Here is a 25564-nt window from a genome sequence, read left to right as displayed (position 1 = left end):
GTCCCCTAGTGCCAACCTCCTGCCTTTTCCCCATGTCCCTGCACACCATTTCTATCCAAAAAGCCATCCAATGCTCCACCAGAAGGGCTCAGTTGGAACTGCCTCCACCACGTTCTCAGGCAGTGCATTCCACACCCTAACTACTCTGGGTGAAAGTTATTTTCCTCACACATTCCCCATTCTTCCCATCACACATCACCTTAAGCCTATACCCTCTTGTGTTATTTCTTTCATGAGTGGCAACAGCTTCTCCCTACCTGCTCTATACAGCCCCCTCACAAGTTTGAAAGCCTTGACCAGATCTCGTTGCAGCCACCTCTCCAGGAAGAACAATCCCGGCTTCTCCAGTTTATCCTCATTGCTGGAGTTTCTCATTCCTGGAGCCATTCGTATGAATCACTCCTGCACTCTCTCTCCAATTCGTTCACGCCTCTCCCTTCATGTGGCACCCACAACTGGGCACAATCCTCCAGCTAAGGTTCAACAAGTGTCGTGTTCAAGGTCACCATCACCCCCTGCTCTTCTACTCTCCACACGTGTTTTACCAGCTCTCTCTTCCTGCCCTGAGGGCAGCTTCAATGGTCTGTGCACAAACAGGCCCAGGTGGGAATGGGATCCAGTGGGGTAGGAGCTTTCTGACTGGATAGATGAACTCATCCTGCGACCTTTTCCTACATTCATCCCACCAAGTGATGGGTGTTGGGAGTTGGGGGTTTGAGGGGGGCGCCGGCGGCGGGTGTTGGTGGAGGGGTGGGCATTAAATTTGCAGTCATGCCCTGGAGATTAAACATTAATGCTGAAGACTCCAGGGCCATACTGGAGAGTTGGCATCTACTAATATCTGCATGGGAAGTGATAGAGTTTCTAATGGAGACCCAAGCTGGGGTGGGATGGGTGGGTCTGACGATGGGGTCTAATTCTCAGAAGCACCACACCCAGCTGTTTAGTGGTTCCAGCATGTGAACGCAGAGCAGGAACATACAGCTTGGGGGAGATTCATCATTCTCCAGTTTTCCTCAGAGACCAACAGGCCAATTGGCTGTGAGGGTGCATTGCAAATGTGTCTCTTCCTGCTCTCCGTTGTATTGAGAATTGTTCCAGTGCATTGTGTCTGCAGCAGTTCCATTCCCTAATGGTAACCTCCTACATTTTCCCCACACCCCTGTGCACCATTTCGATCCAAATAATCATCCAATACCCTCTTGAAGCCATCAATTGGGCCTGCCATGGCTATCGGCTTTCACCTGGCCCCCTCCCCTGAGTCCCAGTGTATTATTGTTATATTAATCATCGAGAAAAGAGCATGACATTGTTCAGAGCAGCCCTGTTCACTGGTGCATTAACATCATGGCAGAGAAACTATCCGATCCCTCTGGATATTTTAATTCCGTTCCTGTCTCTGCATAGATTCTGCCGAATCTGCTGAGTCTTTCTGATTTTCTTTCGGATCTCCAGGTACTTTGCTGTCCTGAAAATATTGCAGCAAAGATTGCCGAAGTTACAAACTCACAGTGATGCACTCGAAGATTTGAAAAGCTGCAAAAATACATCAAGGGTAATGAGTAGGCAACAAAACTGCTTGTGGAACATAGTGCGGGGAAGTGTGAGGTTATTTACTTTGGTCATAAGAATAGAAAAGCAGAACATTTTCAAAAAGGTGTGAAGCCTGCAACTGTCAGCGTTCACGGAGAGAGAGATAGGCATACATGCACACAATAAGCAGAAGGTCAGCACAGCAGACAACTACAAAGGCAAAGAAAGCAGCCGAAAAACTGCAGATACTGGAAATCTGAAACAAAATCAGAAATTGCTAGAAAAGCTCAGCAGGCCTGGCAGCACCTGTGGAGAGAAAGCAGGTTAACGTTCCGTGCCCAGTGACCCCCCCTCAGAGCTGATGGTAGCTGGGAAATTGTCAGAAGTTGCACAGCTTTGCCTGATGAAGGGGCAAGCTGCAAAAGCCTGTGATTTCAAATAAACCTGTTGGACAGATAACCTGGTGTCATGTGACTTTGTCCACCCCCTAGTCCGACACTAGTAAATGCACATTGTGGGGAGCTGTTGATATATATGCTGAAGATGTGTTGGGGGGTTAGGGGGAGATGGGGAGGATTAAACGATAGGTGGAAATGAAGCCGACAGAGAGAGAGAGAAAACAACAGTTGGCAAACAAAGGACGAGTAAAGGTCAAGGGGGATGCTTAGTTGCTAATGGGGAGTGTTAGCTGAAGGTGTGTTGGTTTGTAATAGCAGAACGTGTGATGACAGTGTCTGGTGTGTGCAGCTTGGAGTGAGGACATGGGAAAGTTGACGCCCTAAAATTATTGAACTTGATATTGAGTCTGCAGGGCTGCAGGGTCCCCAAGTGGAAAATGAGGTGCTGTTCTTGCAGCTTGCACTGAACTTCACTGGAACACTGCAGCAGGCCTGGGACAGAGGTGCTGGCCAGGGAGCAGGGTGGTGTGTTAAAGTGGCAGGCCACAGGAAGCTCAGGGTCATTTTGGTGAACAGAACAAAGATGTTCTACAAAGTGATTAAACAGTCTACACTTTGTTTCGCCAGTGTAGAGGTGACCACATTGTGAGCAGCGAGTGCAGTAGGCGAGATTGTGTGAAATGCTGGTAAAGTGTTACTCGCCTGGAGCGTTGGAGAGGGAGGGGGAAAACGTACAGGTGTTAGAACTTCTACAGTTTGCAGGGGAAGGCGCCCTGGGGCTGTGGGCAGATGTTAGAGGTGAAGGAAGTGTGGACCAGGGTGTCCCGAAGGGAACGGTCCCTGTGGAAGGCGGACAAGGGAGGGGAGGGGAATATGTGTCTGGTGGAGGCATCTTGCTGGAGGTGGGCGAAATGGTGCCTGGTGATCTTCTGGATGTGGATATTGGTGGATGGTAGGTAAGGACAAAGGGGAATCCGATCGCTGTTGTGGTTTGTGATTTAAAAGGCTAATTATTTCATACAGCACAGAAACAGGCCCTGCAGTGCAATTTGTCCATGCTGAGATTAATCCAAAATTAACCTAGTCCCATTTGCCAGCATTTGGTCCATATCCCTCTAAACCCTTCCTATCCATATACCCATCCAGATATTTTTAAAATGTTGTAATTGTACCGGCCTCCACCACTTTCCACTCATTTCATACATAAATTTCAAGAGCAGAAACAGGTGAGCCTGTGGAGGATTTCAGATTTAAATTTGAAAAATGCCACCAGAAAATACAGAGACAGCAGGAACTGCAGATGCTGGAGAATCTGAGAAAACAAGGTGCAGACCTGGATGAAAGCAGCAGACCAGAGGAGCAGGAAGGCTGACATTTCGGGATGGGACTCTTCTTCAGAAAATTAGAAGGGTCCGGACCCGAAACGCCAGCCTTCCTGCTCCTCTGATGCTGCTTGGCCTGCTGTTTTCATCCAGCTCTACACCTTGTTAGTTCAAGAACAGAGATGGGTAGCTGTCAGATCAGCTCATTGAGGGTTCTGCAGGACAATCTGAGATCATTGGAATGGCAGTGAAAGCAGCATTATTGGCTGATGCAGGTTGCAACATCAGACAGGTGAGCCCAGCAACAAAAAACAGGCAACTGAGGGTCAGTGATTTCAACGTTGGCTGGTTCCAGTACAAATGGCAGCAGGGCAGTGAAGGGATGATAACAGTTGAAGGCATTATTGATGGTGATGAGCAGGCTCAGGACCAACCGAGCCATGCTCTTCAAGTTATATCTTTCTTCCTTTTCCCTTATTCTTAAATTATTCAAAGTGGCACCGTATCGTGGTGTCACACGGAATCTTTTCCCTCTATTCTATTGCACTTTTATGTAAATTACACCTGACAACAAAATCAGAATCAAATCAAACAAAGGTACATAGGAATCCAGTCAGCAATGCTCAATAGAAATAATCATTTTCACTATTTCTTTTGTCATGCAACACATTGGTAAAATTTCCTGAGCAATTGAAAAAAGCCGCAGCTTATCTCAGTAAAACAGGAGATTAAAGATCCAAATATTAAGGACAAAGAACAAAGAACATTACAGCACAGGAACAGGCCCTTTGGCCCTCCAGCCTGTGCTGACACATTTTGCCCTCCCATACTAAAACTGCCCTCACTTACAGGATCCATATCCCTCTATTCCCGTCCTGTTCGTGTATTCATCCAGGTGCTTCCTGAACGCTGCTGTTGTATCTGCTTCCACCACCTCCTCTGGGGGTGCGTTCCAGGCACTCGCCACCCTTTGTGTGAAAAAACTGACTCGAACATCTCTTTTCTGAACCTACCTCCCTCACACCTTGAACCTGTGTCCCCCAGTAATTGAACTCTTCACCCTTGGAAAAAGGCCCTTATTTTCCACTCAATCCATGCCATTCACAATCGTATAAACTTCTATCAGGTCACCCCTCAACCTCCTGCACTCCAGTGAAAACAAACCCAGTCCACCCAACCTTTCTTCATAGCTAAAATCCCCCATACCAGGCAACATCCTGGTAAATTGTTTCTGTACCCTCTCCAAAACATCCACATCCTTCTGGTAGTGTGGTGACCAGAACAAAATGCAATATTCCAAACGTGGTCTAACTAAAGTTCTATAAAGCAGCAGCATTGCTTATCTATCCTTATACTCAATGCTCCTTCCAATGAGGGAAAGCATGCCATAAGCTTTTTTACTCTCTTATCCACCTGCGCTACCACCTTCAGTGATCTATGGACCTGCACACCCAGGTCCCACTGCATATCAATACCTCTGAGGGTTCTGCCATTCACTGTATAATTTCTACCTGTACTTGACCTTCCAAAGTACATCACCTCACATTTGTCCAGATTAAACTCCATCTGCCATTTTACTGCCCATGCCTCCTCCTGATCTATATCCTGCTGTATCCTCTGACATACCTCCTCACTACCTGCAACTTCACTCATCTTTGTGTCATCCACAAACTTACTAATTACACCAGCTACGTTTTCATCTAAATCAATAATGTAAACCACAAACAGCAGATGTCCGAGCACCAATCCCTGTGGAATGCTACTAGTCACAGCACTCCATTCCAAAAAACATCCTCCCACTGCTATCCTCGGTCTCCTGTGGCTAAGCCAGTTTTGTGTCCATCTTGCAGTTCATCCCCGATACCATGTGACTTCACCTTTTGTATCAGTCTGCCATGAGAGTTCTTATCAAAGGCTTTACTGAAGGCCACGTAGACAACATCAACCACTTTCCCTTCATCAATCATTTTCATCATCTCCTCAAATAACTCAATCAAGTTAGTGAGGCCAACCTCCCCACACAAAGCCATGCTGTCTATCACTGATAAGTCCACTTGCTTCTCTATGTGTATAGATCTTGTCCCTGAGAATCTTTCCCAATAATTTCCCTCCCACTCACAGGCCTGTAATTTCCTGGACAATCCCTGCTACCCTTCTAAAACAGTGGGACAACATTGGTTATTCTGTCAAAGAGAATGCAAAGATATTCGTCAATGCTCCAGCAATTTGTTGCCTTGCCTTGCTCAATATTCTGGGACAGATCCCATCAGGGCCCAGGGACCTATCTACCTTAATACTTTTTAATAGCAACTTGGCTTCGAAACTCAACACTCCCCTTGCTTGAGACCATCTCCCACCAATTCCTTCTCTTTGGTGAGTATCGGCACAAAGTATTCATTTAGGAGCTCACCTACCTCTTCTGGCTCCACATTCTCTCCTTTGTCCCTGAGTGGGCCAACTCTTCCCCTGGCTACTCTCTTGTTTTATAAAGGCTCAGGATTCTCTTCGATCCTGTTTGCTAATGACTTTTCATGACCTCTTTTAGCCCTTCTAATTCCTTGTTTAAGCTCTTTCCTACTTTCCTTATTTACTTCAAGGACTTCATCCATTCCCATCCTCCCAGACCTCATGTATCCTTCCTTTTCCTTTCTGACCAAGGGCATGACATCACTGGTCATTTAACGTTCGCATAACTTGACCAAACCCATCCTCATTCTCACAGAAATGTGCTGCTCCTGAGCTCTTACCAACTGCAGTTTGAAATGAACCCACATGTACGATGCAGATTTACTCTAAAAGAGCCGACTCCGATCAAAATTCTCCAGTTCCTGCCTAACATTGTTGTAGTTCACCTTCCCCTAATTTAACACCTTCACCCGAGAACTGCTGTTATCCCTCTCCATGAGTATCTTAAAACTCACAGTATTATGGTCACTATTCCCGAAATGCTCCCCCACTGAAACTCCACTCACCCGGCCGGGCTCATTTCCCAAAACCAGGTCCAGTATAACGCATTCCCTGGTTGGACTGATTACATATTGTGTCAAAAAACCCTGTGGAATGGTGTTTACAAATTCTGTCCCCTCCAAGCCCCTAACACGTCATGAGTCTCAGTCAATATAGAAGAAGTTAAAATCACCCACCGGAACGAACCTGCTGTTTTTCCATCTTTCCAACATATTCCCTGCTCTATCTCCTGCTGGCCATTGGGAGGCCTGTAGTATACCCCAATCCCTGTGATTTCACCTTTCCTATTCCTGAACTCGACCTGCATTGCTTCGCCACACAAGTCCTCTGATGTATCCTCCCTCTGTACAGCTATGAGATATACATTTATCAATAATGCAACTCCCCCACCTCTTTTACATCCCCTCCTATCACACCTGAAACATCGAAATCCTGGGAGATTCAGCTGCCAGTCCTGTCTCTCTTTCAGCCAAGTCTCTGTAATCGCAATAATGTCACAGTTCCACATACTAACCAAAGCTCTACGTTAAAATACTTTGCCTGTTATACTTCTCACATTGAAGCACATGCATTTCAGACCATCCCTCCTGCCCTTTTTCAGCCGTGTTTCTCTGCCTCTTCTTGTTCTTAGCCATATTTGCCTTGGTTTCTACCACTCCCTCAATTTCTGCATCTTCTCCCCATCTCCTCTGGTTCCCATCCCCCTGCCGCACTGACTTAAACCCCTCCCCAACCTCACAGCCAAGTATCCCCCCCAAAGACACCAGATAAGCTGCACAGCTGGGCTGAAAGGTGACAAATGGAGTTTAATGCAGACAAGTGTGAGGTGATGCACTTTGGTAGGAGTAACCAGAAGGCAAAGTACTGGGCTAATGGTAAGATTCTTAGTAGTGTAGATGAGCAGAGAGATCTCGGTGTCCATGTACACAGGTCCTTGAAAGTTGCCACCCAGGTTGACAGGGCTGTTAAGAAGGCATACAGTGTTTTAGCTTTTATTAATAGAGGGATTGAGTTCCGGAACCAAGAGGTTATGGTGAAGCTGTACAAAACTCTGGTGCGGCCGCACTTGGAGTATTGTGTACAGTTCTGGTCACCGCATTACAAGAAGGATGTGGAAGGTTTGGAAAGAGTGCAGAGGAGATTTATGAGGATGTTGCCTGGTATGGAGGGAAGGTCTTACGAGGAAAGGCTGAGGGACTGGAGAATGTTTTTGTTAGAGAGAAGAAGGTTGAGAGGTGACTTAATTGAGACATATAAAATAATCAGAGGGTTAGATAGGGTGGATAGGGAGAGCCTTTTCCTAGGATGGTGATGGCGAGCACGAGGGGGCATAGCTTTAAATTGAGGGGTGAAAGATATAGGACAGATGTCAGAGGTAGTTTCTTTACTCAGGGAGTAGTAAGGAAATGGAACGCTTTGCCTGCAACGGTAGTAGATTCGCCAACGTTAGGTATATTTAAGTCGTCATTGGATAAGCATATGGACGTACGTGGAATAGTGTAGGTTAGATGGGCTTGAGATCGGTATGACAGGTCGGCACAACATTGAGGGCCGAAGGGCCTGTGCTGTGCTGTAATGTTCTATGTTCTATGTTCTATGTTCCTGGTACTGCCCAGGTGTAACCTATTCAGTTTGTACAGGACCCACCTTCCCCAGAACCATTCCCAACATCCCACGAATCCGAAACCCTACTCTCCGCACCATCTTTCAGCCACGTGTTCATCCCATCTATATCCAGCTGTTTCTACTCCAACTAGCTGATGGCACCGATAGTATTCCTGAGATAACTACCTTTGAGGTTCTACATTTCAGCTTTCTTCCTCGTTCTCTATATCCTGCTTTTAGGGCCTCATCCCCCTTTTTTTAAACCTCGGTAGTTAGTCCCAACATGTGTCACAACTACTTGTTATTTACTCTCCCACTCCAGAAATTCCTGCAACTGCTGTGAGACATCCAGGACACCAGTACCAGGAGGCAACACACCATCCCAGGCTCTCGTCTGCAGCAACAGAAACACCTATCTATTCCCCTTACAAATGAATCCCTTACAACTATAGCACTTCTATACCTATCTCTCCCTCCCTCAGCAGCAGAGCCAACCATGGTCCCATTAATTTGCCTGCTTCTGCCATTCCTCTCAACATTATCCAAAACATTAAACCTGTTTAGCAGGAGATTCCTCCACTACCTCCTGCTCTGCCTGGTGGTCACCCATTCCCGTCCTGCCTGTAGGCTCTGAGCCTGTCGTGCCACCACCTCTCTATACATGCTGACCATGACACTCCGCCTCGCGAATGCTCCACAGTGTCCCCAGGAGCTGCTCCAACTCTGAAACTCAGGCTTCCGGGAGGTGCAGCTGGAGACACTTCTTGCACAAATGCAGATTCCGGGCCCTGGGAACGTACCCAGCTTCTCACATCAAGCAGGGGAAGCAAACTACAATATGGAGCATGATAACAAGGTGTGGAGCTCGATGAACACTGCAGGCCAAGCAGCATCTCAGGAGCACAAAAGCTGATGTTTCGGGCCTAGACCCTTCATCAGAGCACTCTGGCTGTGTTTAATCCTGTTTAGGTTAATTATTCCTTACAATGGCAGGTACCTTTAATGCGAACTCGAAGCTTCTGATGCTCACTGCTCCCAGAACAATTTCGCAAAACATTTTCGCTCTTACTCACCAACAACAGTTTCCAGCAACAGCTTAGGCTCATATGCTCCTTTACCCACTGGAAGTCTCACTGCTGACCTTCTTCTCAAAATGTTCTGTCTTCTCTGAACCTGCCTCTTCCTCTTTTTTCGGCATCAAAGAAGAAGGAGGGATTTACCGTCGAGTTTACACCATGCCACAGAAACTGTTCAATTAGCGAGAAGCCTGGGGAAGTTGGAGAGATATCGATGCTTTCTTAGCAACAAATTTAGGGATGGCCCCGTAAGAGATGGGAGAATATGGCCAGGGATCGGCCAGAGTTGGTCTCTCAGAGTTGGCACCTCGCCCGATATACCTCGAGACAAATTCAAAACAATCATTCCTCCTCCCCGACCATCAATTACCACCCCACAATCCCATCTGAGAACTTGATCAGATGGGCTGAAGGGCTGAGGAGTGGCAGGTGGGGTTTAATTCAGGTAAATGTGAGGTGCTGCATTTTGCAAAGCAGGGCAGGACTAACATAGTCAATGGTAAGCTCCTGGGGAGTGTGGCCGAACAAAGAGACTGAAAAGTGCAGGTTCATAGGTCCTTGAAAGTGGAGTCACAGGTAAATGGGATTGAGAGAAAGGCATTTGGTACGCTTGCCTTTATTGGTCAGTGGATTGAATATAGGAGTTGGGAGGTCATGTTTCAACTGTACAGGACGTTGATTCGGCCACTTTTGGAATCCATTTCTGGTCTTGCTATAGGAAGGATGATGTGAAACATGAAGGGGTTCAGAAAGAATTTTACAGGAATGTTGCCAGGGTTGGAGGGTTTGAGGTCTAGGGAAAGGCTGACAAGTCTGGGGCAATTTTCCCCGGAGTGTCGGAGCTGATGGGGGTGACTTTTTGGAGGTTTATAAAATCATGAGGGGCATGGATAGGGTGAATAGTCAAGTTGTTTTCCCTGGGATATGGGAGTCCAAAACTAGAGGGGCATAGGTTTAAGGTAAGAGGGAAAAGATTTAAACAGGGCCGAAGGGGGATCTTTTTCATGCAGAGGGAGGTGCGTGTGTGGAATGAGCTGCCAGAGGAAGTGGTGGAGGCTGGTACAATTACAGCATTTAAAAGACACCTGGATGGGCACATGAACAGGAATGGTTTAGAGGGATATGGGCAAAATACTGGCAAACAGTGCGATATTGAGAAGATAAAACTCGCTGAATGTTTTTAAGACAAGGCTATATAAATTTCTGAACAGTAAAGGAATGAAAGGTTATGGTGAGTGGGCAGGTAAGTGGAGCTGAGTCTCAAAGATCAGCCATGATCTCATTAAATGGCGGGGGAGGCTCGAGGGGCCGGATGGCCTACTCCTGCTCCTAGTTCTTATGTTACATTATGTTAAATGGGACTAGATTAATTTCAGATATCTGGTCAACATGACGCCTAGGACTGAAAGTTCTATTACAGTGTTGTGCCTCTATATGGCTCAATGACCGTATCTCAGGGGCTTCCCCTGCACTTATGTAATTTGCTGTTAAATAATCTTGCTTTCTAGCCTTCAGTAACTGTCTTGTCCATTCTCAGTGGGACTTATGAGGCACCACCACAGCTCTGAGTCAACCTGATCACTGCACATCTGTCACGGCATTTTGTCAAATTCATTGCTCACTGCGTAACTGGACTTTCCCTTTGGAAAGACACTTCCTCAGAGAGCTGGAGGTGGTTCAAATCCTTCCTCAACTCATACTAACTCCCACAACCAGGGACATGATGCGCCGTTCACAGGGCCTGGAGATTTCCTTAAGGTCCTGATCTCCGTTTAGGAAAAAAAGCATCATTTTGATTCATTCCAAAATACTACCAGCTGTCCACTGGCTTCAGATGATGGCTTGTAACGTGACTGTGTGGAGTTTGCACATTTCTCCCAATGGCTGGGTGCTCTGGTTTCCTCCCACAGTTCAAAGATATGCAGGTTAGGATGGATTAGCCGTGCTACATTGTCCCATGGTGTCTGTCAATGTGCAGGCTGCATGGGTTAGCCACGGGAAATACAGGGTTACAGAATGGGGCAGGGTAGGGGCCTGGGTGGGATGCTCTTTGGAGCACCAGAATGGACTCGATGGGCAGGATAGGGATTCTATGGTCGCTGTCCAGAGCCTGCCTGACTATCCAGAAGGTCAGATCCCTTGGCCCTGTGCACTGTCATTGGCTTGACAGGGTCATGGTAGGAGGTGGTTTCGTCTGGGTCAGTAGGTCACTGTCTCAGTGCAATTCTGAGATGAGAAGGAATTTTTCCGCACAGAGGCTGGTGCAACTTTGGAATTCTCTCCCCCAGAGTGAGATCGATGCTCTGTCGCTGAGTCTATGAATACCCTGAACATTAAGGGCCATGGGGAGGGAGTAGTGATATGGGACAATTGGACCAAGGCTAGGCAGATGGGGAACAGGTGAAGTTATGCACTTTGGCAGGAAGAGCAAAGAACCTGAATAGAGGAGCAGACTCGATGGGAGGAATGGCCTACTTCTGTTCCTGTTACTATGGTATCGAGGTAGAAGATCATCCATGATCCTGGTAAATGGTAGAACTGGCCTGATGGGCTGAATAACCTCCTCTAAACATTTTATCTGTGGAAAGTTAAGGAATACTGTCATGCAGAAACAAACAGAGCAAGATTCTACCACAGAAACAGATGAATGTTTCTTTGGAGTTTGGTGAGTGTTGTGAAGTGTCCTTGAGTTGAGCACTAGCTGGTTAAATGCTCGTCATTAAAGGTATGGAAGTTGTTACTGTGTGGTGTGTCGCTTACCGCCTGCTCCAAACTGTTTGCATTTTGTTTTGATTTTCATTTCTCCTCACTAGTTTTGAGGTTTTCCACACAAACTGGAGCTCGATCTAAACCCATTCAAGCACTGGCAGATAGTTATACTTAGAACTTGCTGTCATTGAATTTAATTTTTGAAAATCATCGTGAAAGAAAACAGTCATCAAACTTACAGTGATTAAAAAAAACCCTCCTTTTACAGCTTCGGAATATTCCCGAGCACTTAACAACTAATAAAATTGATTTGTTTAAAAATCTTACCTCAATGTAGTGACCAGGTAATGACAACAAGTTTCAAAATGTTGTGCGCTATGTCTCTATCTCTCTCAATGTCTCTCTTCTCTTTCTGTTTTCTCTCTTTCCCTCTCTCTCCTGATCTAGGCTTCTCTCCGTGCCATTCTCTGAATGTCAGCTTCTGCCTGTGACTCCAGCAAACTGAATCAGGCTAATTAAAGCTGTTACTTCATTGTTACTTCAAAACGAGATAGGAAGTGGTTTAATTTCAAACAAACTTTTTAAAAAATGTATTTTCCCAACTGTGCACTATGCAGACTGAGACTCTGAGGTTAGCTGATTAACGTGAGTTTTATATTTAATCGAGTCAGCTGTAGCTGCAGTGATGAACTTAACTAAAGGTAATGCTAGTAACTGTATAAGTGTGAGACATTTCATACACACTTCCCAGACTTGTTAGTTTCCTGTCCAATTCTGTGAAAAACCGTTTGTTCATTTCTGCCAAATAAAATCACTAGACGTTGCTTAGTTTGTTTCACTGCTTTGGGAGACTGCGTCTCTACCCCAGTCCAACACCAGCACCTTCACATCATGAAGTGACTGGATCTACGAACTGAAACCATCCCCTGAAACCATTCCTAACACTAGGCTTTACATGATGTGAAAGTTACACCCTGTCCTCAAATATTGTAAATTGGAGAGAGAAGAGAGAGAGAGGTGGAGGGCGAGAGAGAGAGAGTTGGGGGGGGGGAGCAGAAATGCAGAGAGAGAGAGTGTATGTGTGAGGTCGAGAGAGGCAGAATGTGAGGTGGAGAGAGAGAGGCAGAGAGTGAGGTGGAGACAGAGAGAGGGGGTCAGTGACATGGGGAGAGAGAGGCAGAGATGTGGAAAGACAGAGGCAAAGGGGCATGGATAGAGTGAGAGAAGCAGAGCGATAAAGTGAGAGAGGCAGGGAGATAGAGTGAGAGAGACATATACATAGAATGAGAGGAGCGGAGGGGTGAAAAGAGGGGCAAAGATGTGGAAAGGGAGAGACAGAGGTAGAGAGATAGAGTGAGAGAGGCAGAGAGGTGAAAAGAGTGAGGCAGAGAAAGTGGTGGAAAGAGATGTAGGCAGAGAGATGAGGCAGTGGTGGAGAAATAGACAGAGGTAGAGAGAGAGAGATAGAGAGAGGCAGCATGGTTTAAGGAGGGAGTTCCACTGCTCAGGGACCAGGCAGCTGGAATTACAGCTGTCAACAGAGGAATGATTAAAATGGAGAATCCACACGATGCTGGTGTTAGAGAAGTACAGGCAATCACAGATTGCTGTAGCGAAGTGATGAGCCAGATTTCACTGGGGCCAATATTTATCCCTCAACCAACATCACTGTAGCAGATTTCATTGTCATTAGAATATTGCTAATTGTGGGATCTTGCCGTGCTTTCGGCATTACCACAGTGACTGTACTGCCAGCAAGGTTTCACTCACTGTCAATTACTTGGGGATATTGTGAAGCTGAAGTCTCCATTGTCTTGGGACCACAGCTTTTCACTTTGTACATTAGTGATCTCGATGAAGGAACTGGGCGCATTCTGGCTCAGTTTGCAGGCGATACGAAGATAGGTGGAGGGACAGTTATAATTGAGGAGGTGGGGAGGCTGCAGAGGATTTGGACAGGATAGGAGAGTGAGCAAAGAAGTGGCAGATGGAGTACAACATGGGAAAGTGTGAGGTCATGTACTTTGTTGTGAAGAATAAAAGCATGGGCTGTTTTCTAAATGGGGAGAAAATTCAGAAGTCTGAAGTGCAAAGAGACTTGGGAGTTCTAGTCCACGATTCTCTCAAGGTAAACTTGCAGACTGAGTCTGTAGTCAGGGAGGCAAATGCAATGTTAGCATTTATTTTGAGAGGAGTTGAATATAAAAGCAGGGATGTACTGCTGACGCTCTATTAGGCTCTGGTCAGGCCACATGAGGAGTAATGTATGCAGTTTTGGGCCTCATCTCTCAAGAAGGATGTACTGGCCCTGGAGCAGGTTCAGAGGAGGTTCACGAGAATGGTCCCACGAATGGAAAGCTTATCATATGAGGAGTGTTTGAGGATTCTGGGACTATAGTCATTGGAGTTTAGAAGGACAAGGGGGGATCTAATTGAAACTTACAGAATACTGAATGGCCCGGACAGAGTGGATGTTGGGAAGATGTTTCCATTGGTAGGAGAGACTAGGATCCGAGGGCACAGCCTTAGAGTAAAGGTAAGACCTTTTAGAACGGAGATAAGGAGAAACTTCTTCAGCCAGAGAGTGGTGAATCTGTGGAATTCACTGCCACAGAAAGCTGTGGAGGCCAGGTCATTGAGTACATTTAAGGCAGAAATAGATAGGTTCTTGATTATCAAGGGGATCAAGGGTTACGGGGAGAAAGCACGAGAATGTGGTTGAGGAGCTTATCAGCCATGACTGAGTGGCAGAGCAGACTCAGATGTTTGAATGGCCTAATTTCTGCTCCTGTGCCTTATAGTCTTATCAGATTACAGGCTGCTCAGTTGCTACAGAGAGATGAATGATACTGGTTATTCTAGCTTCAATGAAAAGCAACGAATAGAATGATAAACAAAAGATTTATGAGGATGTCACCAGGGTTGGAAGGTTTGAGCTACAGGGAGATGCTGAATAGGCTGGGGCTATTTTCCCTGGAGCGCCAGAGGCTGGGGTGGGGGGGTGGGTGACCATTTAGAGGTTTATAAAATCATGAGGGGCATGGATAGGGTGAGAATCCAAGATCTTTTTCCCAGGGTGGGGGAGTCCAAAACTAGGGGCATAGGTTTACGGTGAGAGGGGAAAGATCTAAATGGGACCTGAGGGGTAAATTTTTCTCAGAGAGGGTGATGCGTGTATGGAACAAGCTGCCAGAGGAGGTGGTGGAGGCTGGTACAGTTACAGCATTGAAACAACTTTTGGATGGGTAGTTGGATAGGGAAGGGTTCAGAGGGATAGGGACCAAATGCTGGCAAATGGAACCAGATCTCTTATGAAACCTGTCAGCATGGTCAAATTGGGCTGAAGGGTCTGTTTCTGGGCTCTAAGATGATAACTCCAACTGACTGATACCAACCCCACCCCCACCCTCACCCCCACCCCCAATGAAAGGAGCTATGTAAGTGTACTTTGTTCTCACTGCACATTCCAGCGGGGAGGGGGAGCTGGGCCCTGATGCCTTTTGCAGCATTCATTGTGGACCAAGACGGGGTGGGGTGCTCCCTATCTCCCACATCCCACCCAGTCTGTCTCCAGGCTCCATCTGGCCCTGTGCTCCCTATCTCCCACATCCCACCAAGTCTGTCCCCAGGCTCCATCCGGCCCTGTGCTCCCTATCTCCCACATCCCACCAAGTCTGTCTCCAGGCTCCATCCGGCCCTGTGCTCCCTATCTCCCACATCCCACCCAGCCTGTCCCCAGGCTTCATCCAGCCCTGTGCTCCCTATCTCCCACATCCCACCCAGTCTGTCCCCAGGCTCCATCCAGCCCTGTGCTCCCTATCTCCCACATCCCACCCAGCCTGTCCCCACGCTCCATCCAGCCCTGTGCTCCCTATCTCCCACATCCCACCAAGTCTGTCCCCAGGCTCCATCCAGCCCTGTGCTCCCTATCTCCCACATCCCACCCAGTCTGTCCCCAGGCTCCATCCGGCCCTGTGCTCCCTATCTCCCACATCCCACCAAGTCTGTCCCCAGGCTCCATCCGGCCCTGTGCTCCCTATCTCCCACATCCCACCCAGCCTGTCCCCAGGCTCCATCGGCCCTGTGCTCCCTATCTCCCACATCCCACCCAGTCTGTCCCCAGGCTCCATCCAGCCCTGCGCTCCCTATCTCCCACATCCCACCCAGTCTGTCCCCAGGCTCCATCTGGCCCTATGCTCCCTATCTCCCACATCCCACCCAGCCTGTCCCCAGGCTCCATCCGGCCCTGTCCGTCTCTCACCTTCCTTCTCTGACCCCAGTTCCTGCAGTTGGTTCCCTCTCCCACTCCTCAGCCCTGTACAGCCTTGCTATCACATTGACCTCACTGCTGGGCAGGGGAATAGAGACAATGCAATACAGTGCCTCCAGTCTTTGACTTGGCACATCCCCACCTGTTACCAGACCCTCCACACAAAGATTAGCACAAATAAGGTTAAATGCGCAGAGTGTATGTTACTGTTCAACTTCATCTTCCAGCATGGAGATTTCTGTGTCATAGGGAGGATACAAAGCAAAATCCCAGTTTGTACCATTCTCCTCCAACCCTACAACCATTTGAGATCTCAATCCCTCTCCAATTCTGGCCATTGGAACAATCCCAAGTTTAACCATTCCTAGTTCCTTCACTGTCACTGGGTCAAGATCCTGGAATTCTGTCCCTAAGGGCATAGTGGGTCTACCCACAGCAGGAAGACTGCAGAGGTTCAAGAAGGCTGCTCACCCCCACCTTCTCAAGGGGTGACTAGGGACGGGCAAGAAAAGCTGACCCAGCCAGCAATGGCCACATCTCATGAGTGAATGAAATAAAAACCATTGGCAGTCAGCTGCTTATCGCACGTTCCGGAATTCCTTCCTGGGAATGGATGTACAGTGTTGGGAGCTTTATGATTTGAGTTATCCATTTTTTATGATAATGTCTGCCAAAGGCATCTGTCACAACCACACAGGATCACCAATGGTCAATCTGCCCCATCCCACCATGCCCTAGCATGACAGAAGAACAGAAAGAGGCCATTCAGCACATTGTGCTGGTCCTATCCCCTTGTGCTAATCTCCTACCTTTTCACCATATCCCTGCACACTTGTTCTACCCAAATAATGTCCAATTTCAACGTTCACCACCAGGAGTGGCTCAGCAGCAGTACTACTGATGGAGCTGGTCGCGTCCTAAAGGACGTAGCTGCTAGACTGGGGTCAGCAGCAGGTGGTGAGGGAACCAACGAGAGGGAAAACACACTTGACCTCATCCTGACTAAGCTGCCAGCTGCAGTTACACCTGGCCATGACGGTATCGGTAACAGCGACCATCGCACGGTTCTTGTGGAGACAAAGTCCCGCCTTCACATTGAGAACAACCTCCATCGTGTTGTGTGACACTATCACGGCGCTAAATGGGGCAGACTTTGCACAAAGATCTAGCAGCTCAAGACTGGGCATCCATGAGGCGCTATGGGCCATCAACAGCAGCAGAATTGTACTCGGGCACAATCTGTAACCTCATGACCCGGCATGTCACCCAGTCAACCATTACCATCAGGCCAGGGGATCAGCCCTGGTTCAATGGAGAGTGCAGGAGGGCATGCCAGGAGCAGCACCAGGCTTCCCTGAAGATGAATTATCAACCTGGTGAAGCCACCAAACAGGACGACTTGCACGCCAAACAGCAAAAGCAGCAAGTGATAGACAGAGCTAAGCGATCCCACAACCAACGGGTCAGATCTAAGCTCTGCAATCCCGCCACATCCAGTGGGGAATGGTGGTGGACAGTTAAACAACTCACTGGAGGACGAGGCTCCACAAATATCCCCATCCTCAATGATGGAAGAGCCCAGCGCATCAGTGCAAAAGATAAGGCTGAAGCATTCACAGTGATCTTCAGCCAGAAGTGCCAAGTGGATGATCCATCTTGGTCTCCTCCAGTGGTTCCCAGCATCACAGATACCAGTCTTCAGCCAATTCACTCCACGTGATATCAAGAAACGGTTGGAGACACTGGGTACTGCAAAAGCTACAGGCCCTGACAACATTCCAGCAGTAATACCGAAGACCTTGCCGCTCCCCTAGCCAGGCTGTTCCAGTACAGCTCCAGCACTGGGATCTACCCGAAAATGTGGAAAATTGCCCAGGTGTGTCCTGTACATAAAAAAACAGGACAAACCCAGTCAGTTACCGCCCCATCAGTCTCCTCTCAACCATCAGTAAAGTGATGGAAGGTGTCAGTAACAGCACTATCAAGCAGCACCTGCTCAGCAATAACCTGCTCAGTGACGCCCAGTTTGGGTTCCTCCAGGGCCACTCAGCTCCTGACCCCATTACAGCCTCGGTTCAAACATGGACAAAAGAGCTGAATTCCAGAGGTGAGGTGAGAGTGACAGCAGTTGATACCAAGGCTGCATTAGACCAAGTGTGGCATCAAGGAGCCTGAGCAAAACTGGTGTTGGAGTTATACCTGACACATTGGAAGATGGTTGTGTTTTTGGACATCAATTATCTCAGCTCCAGGACATCTCTGCAGGAGCCCCTCAGAGTAATATCCTAGGCCCAACCATCTTCAGCTGCTTCATCAATGACCTTCCCTCCATCATAAGGTCAGAAGTGGGGTTGTTCACTGATGATTGCACAATGTTCAGCTTTATTCACAGCTCCTCAGATACTGAAACAGTCCATGTTCAAATGCAACAAGATCTGGACAATATCCAGGTTTGAGCTGAGAAGTGGCAAGTGACATTCGCGCCACACAAATAGCAGGCAATGTTCATTTCCAAAGACTATCACTGAATCCCCCATTAACAACATCCTTAGGATTATCGTTGACTAGAAACTCAACTGAACTCACCACATAAACACAATGCGTACAAGAGCAGATCAGAGGCTAGGAATACAGCAGTGAGTAACTCATCTCCTGGCTCCCCAAAATCTATCCACCATCTACAAGGCACATGTTAAGTGTGTGATCGAATTGTCCCCCCTTCCTGGATGGGTACAGCTCTAACTGCAGTCAAGAATAGGAAGGGTTTAGAGGAATATGGGTAAATGCTGGCAAATGGGACTTGGTCAGATGAGGTTGTTTGATCAGCATGGAAGAGTTGGGCCAAATGGTTTGTTTCCGCTTAGTATGACTTTGACTCTGTGAATCTATGACCATCTGGGAAAAAGCAGACTCCACTTGATTGGCTCTGCTCCTTAATTCAGGGCAAGGCAATGCTCTAGTGGTATTTTACTAGCCTAATCCAGAGACCCAGGTAAAGTTCTGGGGAGAGATAGTCGGAACTGCCAATGCTAGAGAATCTGTGGTAACAAGTTGTGAAGCTGGATGAACACAGCAGGACAAGCAGCATCAGAGGAGCAGGAAAGTTAATGTTTCAGGCCAAGACCCTTCTTCAGCTTTCCTGCTCCTCTGATGCTGCTAGGCCTGCTGTGTTCATCCAGTTTCACAACGTGTAATCTCTAAAGTTCTGGCGACCCGGGTTTAAATCCCATCATGGCAAATGGTGAAACTTGAACCAAATTAAAACATCTGGAATTAAGAGTCTAATGATGACCATGAAATCATTGCCAATTTTCAGAAAAACCCACTGGTTCACTTAATGTCCTTTAGAGAAGGAAGCTCTCTGGCCCAGAGTTGGCAGGTCATGTTGCAGTTGTATAGGACTTTGGTTCAGCCACATTTGGAATACTGCATACAGTTCTGGTCGCCACATTACCAAAAGGATGTGGACGCTTTGGAGAGGGTGCAGAGGAGGTTCACCAGGATGTTGCCTGGTATGGAGGGTGCTAGCTATGAAGAGACATTGAGTAGATTAAGATTATTTTCATTAGAAAAACAGAGATTGAGGGGGAAACCTGATTGAGGCCTACAAAATCATGAGGGGTATAGACAGGGTGGATAGCAAGAAGCTTTTTCCCCAGAGTGGGGGACTCAACTACTAGAGGTCATGAGTTCAAAGTGACAGGAGGAAAGTTTAGGGGAGATATGCGTGGAAAGTTCTTTACACAGAGGGTGGTGGGTGCCTGGAACGCGTTGCCAGCGGAGGTGGTAGACGCAGACACGTTAGCGTCTTTTAAGATATATTTGGACAGGTACATGGATGGGCAGGGAACAAATGGACACAGGCCGTTAGAAAATAGATGACAGGTTAGACAGGGGATCTCAATCGGCGCATGCTTGGAGGGCTGAAGGGCCTGTTCCTGTGCTGTAATTTTCTTTGTTCTATGTTCTTTGTACATGTGACTCCCTACCCACAGAGATGTGGTTGAATCTTAAGAAGGTTAAGAGGTGACCTAATAGAGACATACAAGATGATCAGAGGATTAGATAGGGTGGCCAGTCAGAGCCTTTTTCCTCAGATGGTGATGGCTAGCATGAGGGGACATAGCTTTAAATTGAGGGGTGATAGATCGAGGACAGATGTGAGAGGTAGGTTCTTTACTCAGAGAGTATTAAGGGCGTGGAATGCCCTACCTGCAACAGTAGTAGGCTCACCAACTTTAAGGGCATTTCAATGGTCATTGGATAAACATATGGATGATAATGGAATAGTGTAGGTTAGGTGGGCTTCAGATCGGTTTCACAGGTCAGTGCAACATCGAGGGCCGAACGGCCTGTACTGTGCTGTAATGTTCTATGTTCCATGCCCTAAGGGCGTGAATTCCAGGATTCCAGAACTCTAGGTGCTGTCTAAGGAGCCTTGGTGAGTTTCTGCAGTGCATCCTGTAGATAGTACACACTGCTGCAACTGAGCGTTGGTGGTGGAGGGAGTGGGATGTTTGTGTTTGAGGTACCAATGAAGTGGGCTGGTTTGTCCTGGATGGTGTTGAGCTTCTTGAGTGTTGTTGGGACTGTACCCATCCAGGCAAGTGGGGAGTATTCCATCACTCTCCTGACTTGTGCCTTTTAGATGGTGGGCAGGCTTTAGCGAGTCTGGAGGTGAGTTACTCACCGCAGTATTCCCAGCCTCTGAGCTGCTCTTGTAATCACTGTGTTAATGTGGTGAGTCCAGTTGAGTCTCTGGTCAATGGTAATCCCCAGGATGTTGATAGTGGGGGATTCAGTGATGGTGACACCATTGAATGTCAATGGGCGGTGGTTAGATTGTCTCTTATTGGAGATGGTCACAGCCTGGCACTTGTGTGGCACAAATGTTACTTGTTACATGTTAATTTGGCAATTGTGTGCAATTACCTGAGAAAGTTACACCATGACTTCCTCCACTATTCAAAGAGCTGACATCATTCTAATCAATAATTTATTTCTCTGCAATGTTCATATCCACAATAACTCAGAGCAAACCAATGGAAATGTTGTTTGCAAGTGTTACTCAGGTCCAGTGTTACCCTCTTTCCAAATGTGTCTGTGTGAATAGGAAAACACCAATTCCACTGCATGTAGGGTGTGTTTACCACGAGCAGAGATTTCAGATAGACAGCAAACGAGACAGGGAAGGAGTGAGGATAGATCTTCACACACAGCCAGTAATTGTCATCTACCAGCTGCACCTGAAAGGACCATGAGCACAAAAACATCAGAAAATCGCAACCATTCAGCAGGGATTGGTTAGGCATTGCCATGGGGAAGTAGAACATTTGGCCAACCAATCAGAAGCTCTCCCTATTTATTCCAGAACCCTCTCCCCATCCCCCTTTTCTGATGAAGGGTCTAGGCCCGAAACGTCAGCTTTTGTGCTCCTGAGATGCTGCTTGGCCTGCTGAGTTCATCCAGCCCCACACTTTGTTATCTTGGATTCTCCAGTGTCTGCAGTTCCCATTATCACTGATACAATCAGAAGCTACTTGCCTGCTCTGAGAATAAAGATTGGCAATTGTATGCTCTCGCTGCATCTCTGCACTAATGATGGCCAAATGATGGGAACGCCACCACCTTCAATTCCCCTTCAAGCCACTCACCATCCTGATGGAGAAATATATCACCATTCCTTCAGTGTCACCGGATCAAAATCCTGGAATTCCCTCCATAAGGACATTGTGGGTCAATCTACAGCACATGGACTACAGCAGTCACAGAGTCATACAGCATGGAAACAGACCCCTTGGTCTGACCTATCCATGCCAATTATGTTCCAAAACTAATCCAGTCCCATTTACCATCATTTGGCCCATGTCCCTCTAAATCCTTCCTATTCCTGGTAACCCATCCAGATGCATTTTAAATGTGGTAATTTTACCAGACTTCACCACTTCCTGTAGGAACTCATTCCATACACACACTATCCTTTGCGTGAAATAGCTGACCCCTAAATCTCTTCTAAATCTTTCCCCTCCCACTTTAAATTTCTAGTTTTGGACCTCCCCTAGCCTGGGGAAAAGTCCCTATCCATGCCCCTCATGATGTTATAAACCTCTATAAGGTCACCCCTCAGTCTTTGACACTCCAGGGAAAATAGTCCCAGCATTTCCAGCCTCTCCTTGAGTCCTGGTAACATCCTGGTCAACCTTTTCCGCACCACCTCCAATTTAACAATATTCTTCCGATTGCAGGGCAACCAGACCTGTACACAGTGCCCCAAAGATGGCCTCACTATTGTCCTGTGCGGCCATAAGGAACCCTTAAGGATCAGTGACCATAGTATGATAGAATTCACCCTGCATTCTGAGAAGCAGAAGGTGGAATCAGATGTAACAGTATTATAGTCGAGTAAAGGTAAGTACAAAGACATCTGAGGGGGGAGCTGGCCAGGGGTGATTAGAAGGCAAGCCTAACAGGGAAGATCGTGAGTGGCAATGGTAGAATTTTCTGGGGGTAATTTGGGAGGCATGGCAGAATTCCAAGAAAGAAGAGACATACTAAGGGGAGGACCATGATGGACAAGGGAGGTCAGGGGCAGCATAAAAGCAAAAGAAAAGGCATTTAGAACATAGAACATAGAACAGTACAGCACAGAACAAGCCCTTCAGCCCACAATGTTGTGCCGACCATTGATCCTCATGTATGCACCCTCAAATTTCTGTGACCGTATGCATGTCCAGCAGTCTCTTAAATGACCCCAATGACCTTGCTTCCACAACTGCTGCTGGCAACGCATTCCATGCTCTCACAACTCTCTGTGTAAAGAACCTGCCTCTGACATCCCCTCTATACTTTCCTCCAACCAGCTTAAAACTATGACCCCTCGTGTTAGCCATTTCTGCCCTGGGAAATAGTCTCTGGCTATCAGCTCTATCTGTGCCTCTCATTAGAACATAGAACATAGAACATAGAACAGTACAGCACAGAACAGGCCCTTCAGCCCATAATGTTGTGCCGACCATTGATCCTCATGTATGCACCCTCAAATTTTTGTGACCATATACATGTCCAGCAGTCTCTTAAATGACCCCAATGACCTTGCTTCCACAACTGCTGCTGGCAACGCATTCCATGCTCTCACAACTCTCTGCGTAAAGAACCTGCCTCTGACATCCCCTCTATACTTTCCACCAACCAGCTTAAAACTATGACCCCTCGTGCTAGCCATTTCTGCCCTGGGAATTAGTCTCTGGCTATCAACTCTATCTATGCCTCTCATTATCTTGTATACCTCAATTAGGTCCCCTCTCCTCCTCCTTTTCTCCAATGAAAAGAGACCGAGCTCAGTCAACCTCTCTTCATAAGATAAGCCCTCCAGTCCAGGCAGCATCCTGGTAAACCTCCTCTGAACCCTCTCCAAAGCATCCACATCTTTCCTATAATAGGGCGCCCAGAACTGGACGCAGTATTCCAAGTGCGGTCTAACCAAAGTTTTATAGAGCTGCAACAAGATCTCACGACTCTTAAACTCAATCCCCCTGTTAATGAAAGCCAAAACACCATATGCTTTCTTAACAACCCTGTCCACTTGGGTGGCCATTTTAAGGGATCTATGTATCTGCACACCAAGATCCCTCTGTTCCTCCACACTGCCAAGAATCCTATCCTTAATCCTGTACTCAGCTTTCAAATTCGACCTTCCAAAATGCATCACCTCGCATTTATCCAGGTTGAACTCCATCTGCCACCTCTCAGCCCATCTCTGCATCCTGTCAATGTCCCGCTGCAGCCTACAACAGCCCTCTACACTGTCAACGACACCTCCGACCTTTGTGTCGTCTGCAAACTTGCTGACCCATCCTTCAATTCCCTCGTCCAAGTCATTAATAAAAATTACAAACAGTAGAGGCCCAAGGACAGAGCCCTGTGGAACTCCACTCACCACTGACTTCCAGGCAGAATATTTTCCTTCTACTACCACTCGCTGTCTTCTGTTGGCCAGCCAATTCTGTATCCAAGCAGCTAAGTTCCCCGGTATCCCATTCCTCCTGACCTTCTGAATGGGCCTACCATGGGGACCCTTATCAAATGCCTTACTGAAGTCCATATACACCACATCCACAGCTCGACCCTCATCAACTTTTCTAGTCACATCCTCAAAAAACTCGATAAGGTTTGTGAGGCATGACTTGCCCCTCACAAAACCGTGTTGACTGCATTTGATCAAGCCATGCTCTTCCAGATGGTCATAAATCTTATCCCTCAGAATCCTTTCTAACACCTTGCAGACGACAGACGTGAGACTTACCGGTCTATAATTGCCGGGGATTTCCCTATTTCCTTTCTTGAAGAGAGGAATTACATTTGCCTCTCTCCAGTCCTCAGGTACGACTCCAGTGGAGAGCGAGGATGCAAAGATCTTCGCAAGTGGCGAAGCAATTGCATTTCTCGCTTCCCAAAGCAGCCGAGGACAAATCTGATCCGGGCCTGGCGACTTGTCAATCTTAATGTTTGACAAAATTTTCAGCACATCAGCTTCGTCTATCTCTATCCATTCCAGCATGCACACCTGCTCTTCCAAGGTTTCATTCACTACAAAGTTGGTTTCTTTCGTAAAGACAGAAGCAAAAAACTCATTTAGGGCTTCCCCTACCTCCTCAGGCTCCACACACAAGTTCCCTATGCTATCCCTGATCGGCCCTACTCTTTCTTTGACCATTCTCTTATTCCTCACGTAAGTGTAAAATGCCTTTGTGTTTTCCCGGATTCCTTCTGCCAAGCCTTTCTCGTGCCCCCTCCTGGCTCTCCTCAGACCATTTTTGAGCTCCTTCCTTGCCTGCATGTAATCCTCTCTAGCTGAACTTGACCCTAGCTTCCTCCACCTTATGTAAGCTACCTTCTTCCTTTTCACTCATTATCTTGTATACCTCAATTAGGTCTCCTCTCCTGTGGTGAAGATTAATAAGGAAAAAAAGCAGTAATGGGGGAGAAGATGTGATATGAAAGTATGCTAGTTACTAATATAAAAGATGATTGCAAGGGTGTTTTTTTAGATTCCTGTAATGGAGAGGCAAGAGTGGACATTGGAAAATGAGGCTGGAGAGGTAGGAATGGGGAACAAAGAAATGGCAGAGGAACTGAATAGGTATTTTGTGTAAATTTTCACAGTGGAAGATACCAGCGCAATGCCAGAACTTCAGGAGAGTCGGGGGCAGAGGTGAGCGTGGTGATCATCACTAAGGAGAAGATGCTGGGAAAAGCTGTAAAGTCAGAAGGTGGATAAATGACCCGGACCAGACAGTATATTCCCCAGGGTTCTGAAAGAGGTAGCTGAGGAAATTGTGGAGGCAGTGGTGATGGTCTTTCAGGAATCAGACCAGATACATCCAAGAAAAAAATGAAAGAACTGTGGATGCTAAAAATCAGGAACAAAAACAGAAGTTGCTGGAAAAGCTCAGCAGGTCTGGCAGCATCTGTGAAGGAACAAACAGAGTTAACACTTCGGGTCCGGTGACCCTTCCTCAGAACTGGGAAATCATATATATCCAAGAACCCTGCGAGAGGCTAGAGAAGAAATTGCGGGGGTTGGGGGGGGTCTAGCCGATATATTTGCATCATTGTTAGCCATGGGTGAGGTCCCAGAAGACTAGAGGCTAGCGAACAGCGTGTCCTTATTCAAAAAGAAAAACC

At 47.2% G+C, this 25564-nt stretch overlaps 1 protein-coding gene across 3 annotated transcripts in view; it reads right to left on the bottom strand.

The window, feature by feature from the left end:
* LOC125455725 (probable G-protein coupled receptor 132) overlaps window positions 1-12031 on the bottom strand; it is a 111180-nt gene extending 99149 nt beyond the window's left edge. The window contains exon 1 of one of the 3 annotated variants that reach the window (XM_059649429.1): window positions 11938-12031. The gene's annotated coding sequence lies outside the window, so the exon portion shown is untranslated. Of the gene's footprint in view, window positions 1-8898; window positions 8999-11937 lie in introns of those variants that run through there. The other 2 variants (XM_059649430.1, XM_048538095.2) reach the window with 2 other exon arrangements.
* Window positions 12032-25564: the final 13533 nt, after the last annotated feature.

Source organism: Stegostoma tigrinum, chromosome 10 (assembly GCF_030684315.1).
Source record: "Stegostoma tigrinum isolate sSteTig4 chromosome 10, sSteTig4.hap1, whole genome shotgun sequence".
NCBI lineage: Eukaryota > Metazoa > Chordata > Chondrichthyes > Orectolobiformes > Stegostomatidae > Stegostoma > Stegostoma tigrinum.
Note: the sequence above shows the minus strand (reverse complement) of the source record. Positions and strands in the feature narration are given on the sequence as shown.